This window comes from Lissotriton vulgaris, chromosome 12 (assembly GCF_964263255.1).
Source record: "Lissotriton vulgaris chromosome 12, aLisVul1.2, whole genome shotgun sequence".
In the NCBI taxonomy this organism is placed as follows: domain Eukaryota; kingdom Metazoa; phylum Chordata; class Amphibia; order Caudata; family Salamandridae; genus Lissotriton; species Lissotriton vulgaris.
This window is the reverse complement of record NC_141700.1, coordinates 658,111,756-658,126,636: the sequence shown is the minus strand read 5'-3', so window position 1 is coordinate 658,126,636 and position 14,881 is coordinate 658,111,756.

Here is a 14,881-nt window from a genome sequence, read left to right as displayed (position 1 = left end):
ATATCATAATACAATTCCTAAAGAAAATGTTTTCCTTAGGTTTTAGTTTCAGACAATGGAACACAGTTAGTATCTAAAACAAGCTAGGAAAGTTTGAGCTATTGGTATTGTAAATGACACATTTTTTATTTATATTTTGTTTTTGAAAATAGCTAAATTAATAGCTCTGTCATTTACAATGCCAATAGTTATAACTTTCGCAAATGTGACACTTATAGCATTTGTAATGCAATATGTGTTGTATTTACGTGACTTACATGTATTGATATTACAAATAACAATGGCTTTTAATTTTTTTAAATAATTAATACTTAAATAAAAGTTATTGTAATTTATAATGGCAATGGCTTAAACTTTAGTAAATAACTTTTGTGTAGATTATGTTCAGTGTATTTTATTGTGACGAAAATCCAAGAACAGAAGTGAAATATCAACATCTTTTTGTTACATTTGTAATAAGGCTTGAAACATTGAGAGAACATATTTGAACCAGTTGTTGTTGAATAGTTGCACAGATTGATGCTGTGGTGGCGCTGAGTGATGTTGTGATGGCGAATGAGTGATGCTGTGGCGTTCAGTGATGCTGTGGTAGCGCATAGTGATGTTGTGGTACCCCTGAGTGATGCTGTGGTGGTGCTGAGTGATGCTGTATTCTATGCTATGTTTTGTTTTGGTATTCTATGTTTTGTTTTGTTATGCTATGCTATGTTTTGCTATCCTATGCTTTGATTTGTTATGCTATGCTATGCTGTGTTTTGTTATGCTATGCTTGTAGTGTAGTTCCTATTTTCCCAATAGGCCCTGCGCATTGGAATAACATAAACAGTAGTATCGACGTAGAAGTGCGGATCTTCCAGGCCTCCACTGACTATGCTAAACTTAATTGGGGTTGTTACCAACTAGCTCAGAGGTCACTGGAAACTTTCTTGACTGAATAGGAAGTGATCAGCTTCCCTGGCACAGCCAAGAAGGGATTCAGTTTTCCAACAACCGTGCAACATGACAACTTTGCTCCTCAGATCAAGAGTCAATCTCTAGGGTCGTGTGAAACAATAGACAGTTATTTTACTCAGTCAGTGGTTGTGCAGTTTACTTTCACAATATGTAGAGAATAGAGAGACAGGCGTTTTCAATAAAGGGTAACATTTATTTAACAGTCTTTCTTTTCGTACAAGAGAAATGAATTGCCACAATTGCAAGACTTGTTATTATAAAAAGTACGTACAGTAAGATAATGTTAGACGGACCGGGAGGGTCGGCCGAGAATAAGGGGAGAGGTCTCCGGGGAGAGCCGTCTCCAGCGATCGTACAGACAAGTAACCCCCCCCCCCACAGACGGACACCACACAAGGTTGAAGTTCAACGAGACTTTATAGGCAATTCTTTAAGTTTACGATGGACTGGTACAAGGAGGTCTGGACTCAGGGGTCCCCTCGATTCTAGTCTCTGGTTTGGGAAAAGGGTAGCGGGACAGTCTTGTTACCACAAAGATGAAAATAGCTCTCAATCCTCGAGCTCGGCGTTCTAGATGATCGGGCCGCGGCGGAGCCAGCAGGTCCCGAGATGGACGAAGGAAAACGACGGTCCGCGGCGGAGCCTGCAGGTCCCGATGAAGATGATGGTTACAAACGGTCCGCGGCCACGCCAGCAGGTCCCGACGACGATGAAGGATATGAAGGTTACGAAGGTTGCGGCAGCACCAGCAGGCCAGACGATGGTGCACAAGACAGAGCTACGGCAGCGCCGGTAGTCCGTCCAGGATGAGTTCTTCTTTGCGTCTCTCGACTCCAAGATACAACTGCCTTCCTGCTCTGGAGCTGCCCCAGTTATAGGGCTGGTGTGCTTTGATGTCCGGACCCTCGCACTTGGAGGTCGGGAGGTCCGGGATGAGGGAGTCCAGACACCCAGCAGGGGGGTGGAGCCGGCGCCCGGGGAGGCGATGGGCGAGCGGCACTTGGCGGGGGAGAGCCATCGACACCTCTTTCTCCCATTGACTTGCCAAGTAGCCCGCTCACCTCCTGGGTGGATGGTGGTGCCGGGATGTCTGAGGTCGGGCCAGGCCCAGGGTTGAGGTCGATCGGGGGCCGGCGGCCTCGTGGTGGATGGTCCAAGATGGCGCCCCAGGATGGGCGCGAGGGCCGGCAGTGGATTGGACCCACGAGGTTGACATGCTCGAGGGCAGGGGTCTCTGAGGGGGCAGAGGACGTGCAATGGTGGTGTGTGGTACTTGTGGGCCTGGACTTGGGCCTGGTTGGGCCGGGGGAGAGCGGCCCTTCATGTGGCCTGTCCAACATGCGTCCCCCCCAGCTGAAGGCGGGGAGAGTTACCCATCTTCTTGGGGACTCTCCTCGTCGAGGCGGAAGAATCGGGACAGGCCATCCGCGTTGGCGTGATCCGGCCCAGGCCGGTGTTCAACTGTGAAGTCCATACCCTGCAGGGAGATGGACCAGCGTAGTAACTCCGGGTTTTCCCCCCGCATCTGCATCAGCCACTGCAGGGGTCGGTGGTCGGTCTGCACCCGGAAGTGGGTACCAAAAAGGTAGGGCCGGAGTTTCTTGAGGGCCCAGACTACAGCGAAGGCCTCCCTCTCTATGGTGCTCCAGCGTTGTTCCCGTGGTAGGAGTCGCCGGCTGATGAAGGCCACTGGCTGATCAAGGCCTTCGGTGTTCAATTGCGACAGGACCGCCCCAATGCCGTGGTCGGAGGCATCCGTCTGGACGACGAACTCCCGGCTGTAGTCGGGGGCCTGGAGCACAGGGGCGGAACACATGGCGGCTTTCAATTGTTCAAATGCAGCTTGACACTCGGGGGTCCAGTTGACTTTCTTGGGCTGATTCTTTGACGTGAGTTCTGTGAGGGGCCCCACCATCGTACCATAGTCTTTCACGAACCTTCGGTAATAGCCCGTGAGGCCCAGGAAGGCTCGTACTTCGGTCTGGGTGATGGGCGGCTGCCAGGATTGGATGGCGGCAATTTTTAGCTGCAGAGGGGCCACCAGGCCGCTTCCCACCTGGTGCCCGAGGTATGTTACAGACCCTTGCCCAATTTGACACTTGCTGGCCTTGATCGTGAGGCCAGCTCGCTGAAGGGCTTGCAGCACTGCTCGGAGGTGGTGGAGGTGTTCGGACCAATGGTGGCTGTATACAGCGATGTCGTCTAGGTAGGCGGCGCTGAATTCTTCGAGCCCCGCCAGGACCTGATTGACGAGCCGTTGGAATGTTGCTGGGGCATTCTTCATGCCGAAGGGCATGACTGTGAAATGGTAAAGGCCATCGGGGGTGGAAAAGGCAGAGCGTTCTTGCGCCCGGGGTGTAAGGCCGATTTGCCAGTAGCCCGCCGTCAGGTCGAAGATACTGAGGTAGCGGGCAGCTCCCATGCGGTCGATTAGTTCATCTGCCCGGGGAATGGGATGTGCGTCTGTTCTGGTGACCGCATTCAAGCCCCGGTAGTCAACGCAGAACCGGAGTTCTGGTGTGGTGCCGGGGGCAGCTGCTTTGGGGACCAGTACTACAGGGCTGGCCCAGGGGCTGTCTGAGGGCTCGATGACCCCGAGCGCGAGCATCTTGGCTACTTCTTCCTGGATGCAGGCCCGTACCCGATCTGGCACGCGGTAGGCCCGGTGGCGGATAGGGGGGCTGTCCCCCGTGTCCACATCGTGCACACACCAGGAAGTGACACCTGGGGTGAGGGAGAACAGGCTGGCGAACTGTGACAGGAGGACTCGGCACTCCTGGTGTTGCTCTCTGGTGAGGGCCCCCGAGAGTCGGACCCCATCCACGGAGCCGTCTTGCTCCCGAGTCCGTAGGAGGTCAGGGAGGGGCTCGGAGTCTTCTTCAGCCCCACTGTCTGTGGCCATCAGGAGGCTGAGTTCTGTACGCACAAAGTGGGGCTTCAGTCTGTTAGCGTGGAGGACCCGGAGGGGGTTCCGGGGCGATTCCATGTCGATGAGATAGGTGGCAGGGCCCTTGCGCTCGACTACTTTGAAGGGCCCCGTCCATTTGTCTTGCAGGGCGCATGGCTCGGTGGGGGACATCACCCATACCTGTTGGCCAGGTTCAAATTCAATGGAAGAGGCATTCCGGTCATACCACTTTTTCATGTCCTCTTGGCTGGCTTCTAGGTTAGCTTTCGCCAGCTCCCTGAACCGCCGGGTCTGGTTGCGGAGGGTTAGGAGGTACCGGAAGACATCTGGAGGGTTCTTTAGCGGGGGCATCTCCCAGCCTTCCTTGACTAGGCTGAGCGGTCCCCGCACTGGGTGTCCATATAGCAGTTCGAACGGGCTGAAGCCCAGGGATTTCTGAGGGACCTCCCGATAGGCGAAGAGGAGGCACGGTAGCAGCACATCCCATTGGCGACGGAGGGGTTCTTCCAACCCCCCGATCATCCCTTTTAGCGTGCGGTTGAACCGCTCAACGAGTCCGTTCCCTTGAGGGTGATAGGGGGTCGTGAATCGGTAGGTAACCCCGCACTGTTGCCAGAGGGATTTCATATATTTAGAAATAAAGTTCGTGCCTCTGTCGCTGACGACTTCTCGGGGGAAGCCCACCCGGGAGAAGATCCCCATTAGAGCCCGGCCGACTACCGGGGCTGTCACGGTCCGCAGGGGAACAGCCTCAGGGTAGCGGGTGGCGTGGTCCACTAGCACCAAGATGAATCGATGGCCTTGTTTGGTACGCGGGTCCAGGGGTCCCACGATGTCTATCCCGACCCTCTCGAACGGGGTGGTGACCACGGGAAAAGGTTGCAGGGGGGCCTTTAGTTTGCGGCCGCTCTTTCCACTGGCTTGGCATGTGGGACAAGATCGGCAGTGCTGGTGTACATCGTTTCTCATTTTGGGCCAGAAGAAGTGGGTCACTAGGCGACTGTAGGTTTTATCTTGTCCCAGGTGTCCTGCTAGGGGGACATCGTGGGCCAGGTTTAGCAGAAAGTCTCTAAAACGGAGCGGCACCACTAGTACTCGGCTGGCCCCCAGCTCTGCGATTCTTTGCTCACTGTACAGCAGATCATTGTCCCAGTAGACCCAGTGAGTTCCGGAGGTATCCCCTGCGCTTTGGGCGAGCGCTTGCTGGCGGAGTCCCTCGAGGGAGGGACAGGTCTTCTGTTCCTGGCGAAATTGCTCTTGCGTGGGCCCCCCCTCTTGAGGCCACTGGTCGAGGTTAGCGAGGTCGGAAGGTTGAGCTGGTTCGGGGGGGACGTCATGGTCGGTGGTTTCTGCTGGGGCGACCGGAGGCGGTGGCGCCGGCCATTCGGGTTCTTCTGGGCGGTGGTTGGCACGGGCGGCCATGGACCGGGTGGTGACACACGCCCAGTCTGGGACGCCTAACATCCCCAGGTGTTCTCTTCGTTCTACGGCTGCCCACGGAGAGCTTTCAAGGTCATTCCCCAGGAGGCAGTCTACGGGGGCGTCGTCTCGGACTGTTACCTTCAACATGCCGGAGACCCCTCCCCATTCGAAGGGGACGCAGGCCATCCGACACAGACTTTCTGAGTTATCGGCTGAACGTACCGGGCAGAGAATGTTCGGTAGATATTGTTCTGGGGTCACCAGGTGACAGCGGACGGCTGTTACACTGGCCCCGGTGTCACGAAGGGCTTCGGCCCGGCGTCCATTGATGCTCACCCATTGGCTGTACTTCTGGGTGTTAGCGGGTAGGGGGACCCGCGGGACCATGTCTCTCCCCCCTAAGCAGGCTAGGGCCATGGCGGCTGGCTCCCATTCTTGATGCTCTTGTTCATATTCCTCTTGTTCCTCTGTGATCTGTTCCTCCCCTAGGGCAGCAGCAGCTACCTGGCGGGGCCTTGGGCTCTGGTACTGGGGGCAGTTTGGGTCGTTCGCATAGTGGCCGACTCGTTGGCATCGATGGCACGTAACATTGGCTCGATATCCCGGTCGCGCCGGAGTGCTGCCCCGGTTGGCCGGGGGGGTGGTGCTGGTAGCGGGGGCGACCGGGGCGTTGTCTCTTCCTCGTCCTTGGCCCCCTCCTCCCCCTCGGGGACGGTGCTGACCATTGTTGTTCCGGTTCTGTTCGTAGGACCCATTCCGGCCCACTCTGGTGATCTCCCACCGGTCAGCTTCGGCTGCGAGCTGCCGGGGATCCGTTAACTTGCTGTCGAGGAGGTGCTGGCGGAGTTCAATGAAGCAATTGTTCGACAGATGCTCCCATACCATAAGATTAAACAGTTGTTCGTAGGTTGTGACGTTGCTTCCTTTGATCCAGCCCTCGAAGGCTCGGCTAAAGTAGTTTACATAGTCCACCCAAGTTGTACCCGGGATGCGGGTGCAGTCTCGGAACCTCTGACGGTACATTTCGGGTGTGAGGCCATAGCGGGTGAGGAGTGCAGCTTTCATATGGTCATAGGAGGTCATCTGGTGGTCCGGGAGCTGTAGCAGGGCATCGCGGCCCTCATTGAGGAATCTCCCCCATAGACCGGCTCCCCAATCGCTTCTATCGATCCGGTGTGCAGTCATAGCGATTTCATAGGCCTTAAACCATTGCTGGATGTCGTCCTCTCGGAAGTATTCTCGAACGACATCCTTGGGGATGTGTACCTTTTTCTCTGTTGCCCCTGGGGAGTGGGGTTGTTCGTGCACCCCTACTCCTTTATTCTGCTTGCGTAGGTTGATCTCAGCTAGGTTCCGCTCGTGTTCGTACGCTAGTTTCTTTTCCTCGAGCTCCCTTTGTCTCTGTTTCTCCTCTCTTTCTTCTCGGAGACGCAGGTGCTCTAAGTTGATTTTTTGTTCGGCCAACTTAAGCTCAATGTCCATCTTGAGTCGGGCCATTTCCAGCTCGTGTAGTCGGGTTTTTTCTCTTTCCTGGATCTCGTCTTGCGAGAGACCCGTTCTTTGTTCTTCAGGGGCCGTGGTGGTTTTTGCTGCGGTGCTCTGATCGGGGGTTCCGGCGGTCCCGGTTTCTGCCCAAGACTCTAGGGCATGCTTAAAATCGTCTTTGGTACTTAGTCCGGTGGTAGCGATACCTAGTTCGATGCAGAATTGTTTTAGTTCACGATGGCTGTACTCATCCAATTTCTCCATCTGGAACTTCTCGGTTGATCCGCTTTCTTTAGTTGTCATTGTGATTTCGTCGTGGGGTGAGCTACTCTCTGTACGTTTATGCGGTGATTCGGATCGCGCCGCTGGCCACCAATGTTAGACGGACCGGGAGGGTCGGCCGAGAATAAGGGGAGAGGTCTCCGGGGAGAGCCGTCTCCAGCGATCGTACAGACAAGTAACCCCCCCCCCACAGACGGACACCACACAAGGTTGAAGTTCAACGAGACTTTATAGGCAATTCTTTAAGTTTACGATGGACTGGTACAAGGAGGTCTGGACTCAGGGGTCCCCTCGATTCTAGTCTCTGGTTTGGGAAAAGGGTAGCGGGACAGTCTTGTTACCACAAAGATGAAAATAGCTCTCAATCCTCGAGCTCGGCGTTCTAGATGATCGGGCCGCGGCGGAGCCAGCAGGTCCCGAGATGGACGAAGGAAAACGACGGTCCGCGGCGGAGCCTGCAGGTCCCGATGAAGATGATGGTTACAAACGGTCCGCGGCCACGCCAGCAGGTCCCGACGACGATGAAGGATATGAAGGTTATGAAGGTTGCGGCAGCACCAGCAGGCCAGACGATGGTGCACAAGACAGAGCTACGGCAGCGCCGGTAGTCCGTCCAGGATGAGTTCTTCTTTGCGTCTCTCGACTCCAAGATACAACTGCCTTCCTGCTCTGGAGCTGCCCCAGTTATAGGGCTGGTGTGCTTTGATGTCCGGACCCTCGCACTTGGAGGTCGGGAGGTCCGGGATGAGGGAGTCCAGACACCCAGCAGGGGGGTGGAGCCGGCGCCCGGGGAGGCGATGGGCGAGCGGCACTTGGCGGGGGAGAGCCATCGACACCTCTTTCTCCCATTGACTTGCCAAGTAGCCCGCTCACCTCCTGGGTGGATGGTGGTGCCGGGATGTCTGAGGTCGGGCCAGGCCCAGGGTTGAGGTCGATCGGGGGCCGGCGGCCTCGTGGTGGATGGTCCAAGATGGCGCCCCAGGATGGGCGCGAGGGCCGGCAGTGGATTGGACCCACGAGGTTGACATGCTCGAGGGCAGGGGTCTCTGAGGGGGCAGAGGACGTGCAATGGTGGTGTGTGGTACTTGTGGGCCTGGACTTGGGCCTGGTTGGGCCGGGGGAGAGCGGCCCTTCATGTGGCCTGTCCAACAGATAAGTATTGCGAAATAATACTGTAAAAGCATTGATATGGTTTCTTAGCCATACAATGGTTTAAAATGAATAAAACATATATACATTCATATATACATTAGGCTAAAATACTCAACTGGTGCTTCTAACTACGCCTACCCCAGTGTACCTGACCTAAGCCTAATACTTGGGAGGGGAGTAAGTAAGTAGCTTTAGTTTAAGTTGGTTTTGCCAAGGTTTGCTTCAAGAATTCTCTCTAAGGGTTTAGTCAGCACCATACCTCTGGAATAGAATGATGGAGGTCTGGTATCTCCTTCAGGGGGTCGATATCCCAGTCACCCGCAAGGGTAGACTAGAAACTCCGGAGCTGGATTTCTCTGCAGGAGAAAGACAGCGTCTCTTCTCAGCGCGTCGAGGAGGAGGAGGGGCAGCGTCCGCGGGCAGCTTGCATCTGCTGGGCTCTTGCAGGGGGGCGGCTGTTTAGCTCCCAAGTTCACCACACCATCGTTCGCTAGTTAGCTGCGATAGCAGTAGCGATAGCAGCTATGGTATCATCAGCATGACAGCTACTTCAGCAGCGATGGCATTAGCGTAAACAGCAGCAACATCAGCAACACAGCGTTTGCTTAAGGCAACGTTGGTAATATTTATACCTGAAAGGTGCCTTGTTTGACGTAAGTTTGTGGACATAAGACGTCAATAAAGATGTCACTAGGAAGTGATCGTTTATCAGTGCTCATTAGAGTTCTATTACTAATCAAAACACAGCAAGCGGGGATTTCCAGGTTGCTGAGTTTTTATCTTGTTGAAGAACTCGGAGTGTTAATCTAGGAATCTCAGATAGTAACTTCTGCTATGTCATTGCACTAATTGGTTGCAAAGGAAGTGGCAGAGAAAGTGATTCTGAAATGTGGCTCTGTTCGTGTGAGGCCAGAGACGAGTTTCTGAATATTGCACTTGAACGGTTATGCCAATATAGGGAATAAATGGATTTATAGCCGAATAGGGGCATAAGGTCACAGTATCGATCAGGGTCCTAGATTAGAACGCGACACCCACTCCACGAATTCATGTCCATCAAATTACTAAAACTAGAGCAATAAGATGCATGTGTAACATTGCCCACCCCAAAATACATATATGCATTTGAAATAGGCGTATTTGTAATACGTGAAAAATTAGGTACTGTACGTTTATGAAGCATAGAAATTATTCAAAAATTATAGCATATGAAATCAATGAATGATTATGCAAAAAGAATTACACATGAAATGTCTCTGAAACAGAAGAAGGGCGAGATAATTTCATCACATATAAATGCATTGCAGTAAAATGTGCTAGAGGCTGGTAAGTAAGTAATAATAATAAGCTTTATTCGATTTTTAAAAAAAAAAAAATCATGAAAGCATCGACAATACAGAAAAACCATAGACATTTCATTTCATAGACACAATAAAAAGCCATCATTCAACAATTATTGTGCAAAATTCAGTTACCATTAAAAAACATAAGAGTTTATCCTATGTAATATGAGGGGAGCTCGGATAAAAATCATGTAGATCCCAAATGCGAATTGTGCCTTGTCTTTCACTTTCATTGGGGGTACAAACTCGTAAAAAGGGGGCAACATTGTTATTTTTAAATTTAATAAGTACCAAATCCCCAGCAATGCATTTGGGCAGCGTCCCTAACCATCCCACCCTCCTGACACTCAAGATACCCCCGTCTAGCCCTGGCGGCAACGGTCTATTCTTATTTAGCCAATAGGTGGCCTTATTTAACAAATCCTGCTGGGATTCGCGTGTTCCCTGAGTGAGGGCAGGGACCCCAGAAAGGACAGAGACATACGGGGCTGCCTCAGGGGGCAGGTTGATATGTGGCATTCTTGCCAATGCGGGTCTAGCCACTGTGTGTGTTTTTGGTGCAGGTTTAACAGATACTTTGGGGCCTATTTGAATAGGTGTGCGTAATGACTGTATTTGGATGGCCCCATTGCCAGATTTAAACGTTTCGGGGGCGGTGGTAGGGTTAGGACAGACGCATGTGGCCATAATGGTAGCTGGAAGCGGGAGCTTTCTTATTACTGACTCAATATTGGTCAGCCTTTCCCCTAAATCATTCATTTTAGTGACCAAGGGAGAGATAGTAGCAACCAGCAATTGCTCAATTTTGGCCAATAAAGTCGTGTTGGGAGACAAAAGAGGATCCTCTGGTATGTCCGCGACCGGGTCCTCAATAAATGCTATTGGATTAGCAAGTGATGGTATACCTGTGTTGTTCCCAAAGTTAGTTTCGATGTCATGCTTCCATCTATTGTAGGAACCCAGGGGCGCGGCATTTACTTGGCTATGAGGTTTGTCAGCGAGGCTATTAGCATTAAGACAGAAAGAATCCACAGTTGGGGAGGTTATAAGGTCAGGGGCGTACTTAGTACCGCAAAGGGCGTTGAGTTCCTCCCATATGGACATCGTGTTGGTAATAGACTAAAGGAATGCCAGACAAAACACCGAATAATATTTAGGCACGATACCTCACTCTGTGATGGGAACAAGCGGGGTGGCCCGTCCCGGCCTCCACAGGCCTCGGAGGGCCACAGAGGGCCCGCCCTTTGCCCGGGCTTAGCCCGGCGTCCCGCTCGCGTCCCGCGAGGGAGTGCTGACGGTAATTTTATGCGCCTCCTGGCGCTGTATTCTTGTCACGTGGTTCCCGTGGGCTCCGTGGGCTGCTGGTAATTGCAGTCCCCTCACCTGCACTCTGCACGGCTGTCTGCGCTTCCCCAGGTGGAAGCGGGAGCGGACAGCGGGAGGCAGGCGGCGACCCCAGCTGATGAAATAAAACGGGCTGCAACTCTCCACCCAAGCACCCCAGTGACAGCTTAGAAGTCCGGTGAAAGTTCCCCCCGCTCGGCAGTGCTGACGGTAATTTTATGCGCCTCCTGGCGCTGTATTCTTGTCACGTGGTTCCCGTGGGCTCCGTGGGCTGCTGGTAATTGCAGTCCCCTCACCTGCACTCTGCACGGCTGTCTGCGCTTCCCCAGGTGGAAGCGGGAGCGGACAGCGGGAGGCAGGCGGCGACCCCAGCTGATGAAATAAAACGGGCTGCAACTCTCCACCCAAGCACCCCAGTGACAGCTTAGAAGTCCGGTGAAAGTTCCCCCCGCTCGGCAGTGCTGACGGTAATTTTATGCGCCTCCTGGCGCTGTATTCTTGTCACGTGGTTCCCGTGGGCTCCGTGGGCTGCTGGTAATTGCAGTCCCCTCACCTGCACTCTGCACGGCTGTCTGCGCTTCCCCAGGTGGAAGCGGGAGCGGACAGCGGGAGGCAGGCGGCGACCCCAGCTGATGAAATAAAACGGGCTGCAACTCTCCACCCAAGCACCCCAGTGACAGCTTAGAAGTCCGGTGAAAGTTCCCCCCGCTCGGCAGTGCTGACGGTAATTTTATGCGCCTCCTGGCGCTGTATTCTTGTCACGTGGTTCCCGTGGGCTCCGTGGGCTGCTGGTAATTGCAGTCCCCTCACCTGCACTCTGCACGGCTGTCTGCGCTTCCCCAGGTGGAAGCGGGAGCGGACAGCGGGAGGCAGGCGGCGACCCCAGCTGATGAAATAAAACGGGCTGCAACTCTCCACCCAAGCACCCCAGTGACAGCTTAGAAGTCCGGTGAAAGTTCCCCCTAGAGGCTGGTGTAAAGTTATTATGTCTCTAGATGTATTTAGAAATAGAAGTTGAAGCTTCTGTTCTCTATGAATAGTTCTACTTTAAGCAAAGAATTTTTTGTGCCAAAAAAGGGTGAATATTAAAAAGTGTTCAATTCAAACGAATTATTGCTTGAACGGGGAAAATGGAGTTCCAACGCTTTTAGCAGTTTTTGTTGTTCAAAACTGAAGGCCGAATTCAGAGTTCATGGGAATGCTGTGTGTCGGAATGCTTCTCTAAAGTTATTGTTTCTGTTCGGGTGAGAACATCATATCAGACAGGCTCTCAAAGAATTGGTCTACAAAATCAGGTGACAGTTCGACCAAATTCGATAGTGCTGTAACTTGGCAGGTGTGAGAATGATTGCTGTCATCAAAGGCTGGATCAGCAATGCTCACAGAAGGTCGTACCTGGGTGATGTTGCTTTTGTCACTCGCTCCACTGTTACCACCTAGTCGTAGCACAGGAGTCTCAACGAATGCCGTCATCAGGATTGGTAGCCGCTGGGGACAACACAATGCGTGAGCCGTTATCGGACTTAGCAAAGCATCGATATCCATTGGTACTGCTGATGGAAGTGAAAGACAGATGTCCAACACGCACTCATCTCCGCATAGCATACATCGAAGTACAGGTACAATTTTGCCATATCGGTCTGAATGAAAGGAACCAGGTCATGTTTAGATCTCTCAGCCTGGCCAATCCAAGGACTCTAGTTATTCTGTCCCGATAGCGAACTGCTAGGATTGTTTCTTCCATTCCCATAGGAGTCATGTCTGAGCTGTGGCTTGCCATAACGAAGCAGGAGGATCAAAAATAAAATCCCTGCTACAAGTCCCAAAAATAGGGGTATGCCGCCAAAAACAGAGTGGACAAAATTTGGAACGATTCCCAGAATTGCTTGAAATGGTGTTAGCAGTCCCGAAAAAATCGTCTTAAATATGCCTGGGATGCCTGTGGCACTAGACATGTTAAGGAGTTGGCTCAACATTTCTACGAAATGCACGGGGCAATTTGTTGATAAAAGGTCATGAACCTCCGTAGCTGTCCTTGCAACTAGGAGATCATACGTCTCTTTTGATGACGTTATGGGCACTGTTGTCTGCAAAAGCACAGACTTCATTTTGCTTAAAGTATCAATTCGTATAGAATAGAGATTCAGATGAGGCCAGATGGGAGTCTCTATGTCTCCAGGCCCGCTCGGGAACAATGCTTGCATACAGCATTTGACCATGGAAGTTACGCTTACGAGATAACTTTTCCCTGGAACAAGGCCACAACATCTGTGATCCGTTCTTAGAATGTAACTCCCATTCGCGAGTTGCATAAAGAAGGGCTCTATCTGCGTTGCAGGTGTGACAAGCTGGTGGCATGAAAGGTTGTTAGAATTACCTTCACAGGCTCCGTGTAAATTAATACCCTGACACAAAAGTATACCGCTTAGTGAACGTTTACAGTTTTCACCACTAAGAAATACATTTTTGTTGCTGTCACTATAGCATGAATGTGTGTATGGTAATTTCCATGCTGACTTTACATATCCTTTACCCAATTGTTCATACTGGCCAGTAGGTATGTATTCAAGGCACTTTTTAAATCGGAAAGTTGTTATCGGAATAGTGATAATTCCATGTATTATCCATTCAATGACAGGACTCTCTGACATTGTCAATGGTAATCTCTCAAGTTTTTTGATGCTCAGGATTGTATAGTCTGCTCCTTTCTGTGCCAAGCTGATTTGTTTATCAGTAAGGTTAAAAATGGAAAATAATGACGTTGTGTTGATTAAACGCCAAGGCACATAGCCTGAACGAAGATTTTGCAGCGTCCAGCCTAATTGTACAATAGAACGTAATTGCGACTGGCCATGTTGTAACATTAGCAAGTCTCTGTCTATTATGTCAAAGGCAGAGGATACAATATTGTCCAACGAATATATTCTGGAGGACAGAGTCATTAACCCATTGTCCACTACAGAAAGTGATTTTTCCAAATTAATATGATCAATTTCTCGTATTGTTTCTGCTGTTTCAATTTGTGTGACTTTCCAAGCCTCGTTGTACGCAGCATAGATCGGCCGCTATGAAACGCTTTTGACGCTGTTTGCGTGGTCCAAGAATGAAATTGCGCAAATCAGCACCATCTTTAAGTAAAGATAAGTGTTGCTTAATTTCAGCCAGTGTGGATGATCCTAGCCATTCGAGGCAGAGTTTCCCTACACTGTATGTTGTTACTATCCCTGGATGTTGTCTCTGGGAGTATCTAGGGTCTTGTCTGGTCATTTTTAACCCCTGTGTTTTATTCAGGAATCTATCTTGACAGTTGTTTGTGTCAGTAGGCCAGATTAACCACTTTTTCCAATCAGGATGTGTTCTGTTAAAATGTAAAATTTTAGTTACGTCTATCTCAATATCTGTTGTTGCATTTTCAGGTATTGGCTTTGGAATAGACGGTTTGTTTAGGTCTTTGATCTTAGCTAGGCCAAGACAGGATGTTTGGTGAATTGTGTCATTTAAAAACATCATTTGTTCTGGTATCATGCAGGTTCTGAATAGTGCTTCTAGGCCTTGTACCTGTCAATCTTTCGTACCCCAAATGATTTTTGTTTCAATGTTATTTTTCCAATAATCAAAACCAAATGTCATAATTTTTTCATAAAATGCTTCTGAATATATTAATTTAGTGTTTGTCAGCATTGTTTTCATTCCTGTTTTATCTAACAGTTTGTAATAAAACGTTTCTGCATCACTGGTGTTAAATCCTGAGAAGTACTTGAATTTCTCAAAGAATGTTTTAGAACTGCTTTTAGGTGGTGTAGCACAATGTTCCCATTGATTATACTTAAAAACATTTCTAGGCTGTGCAGATTTATGCAAATAATGATCGCCATAATGTGTAAAACAGAACAACTGTTCATAACTAGACAAACCTTGTAAATAATCATGTTCTGTGAATCTAGCTGACATTACTAAATCAGACATCATGTCATTAATACTGTTAAAGTCC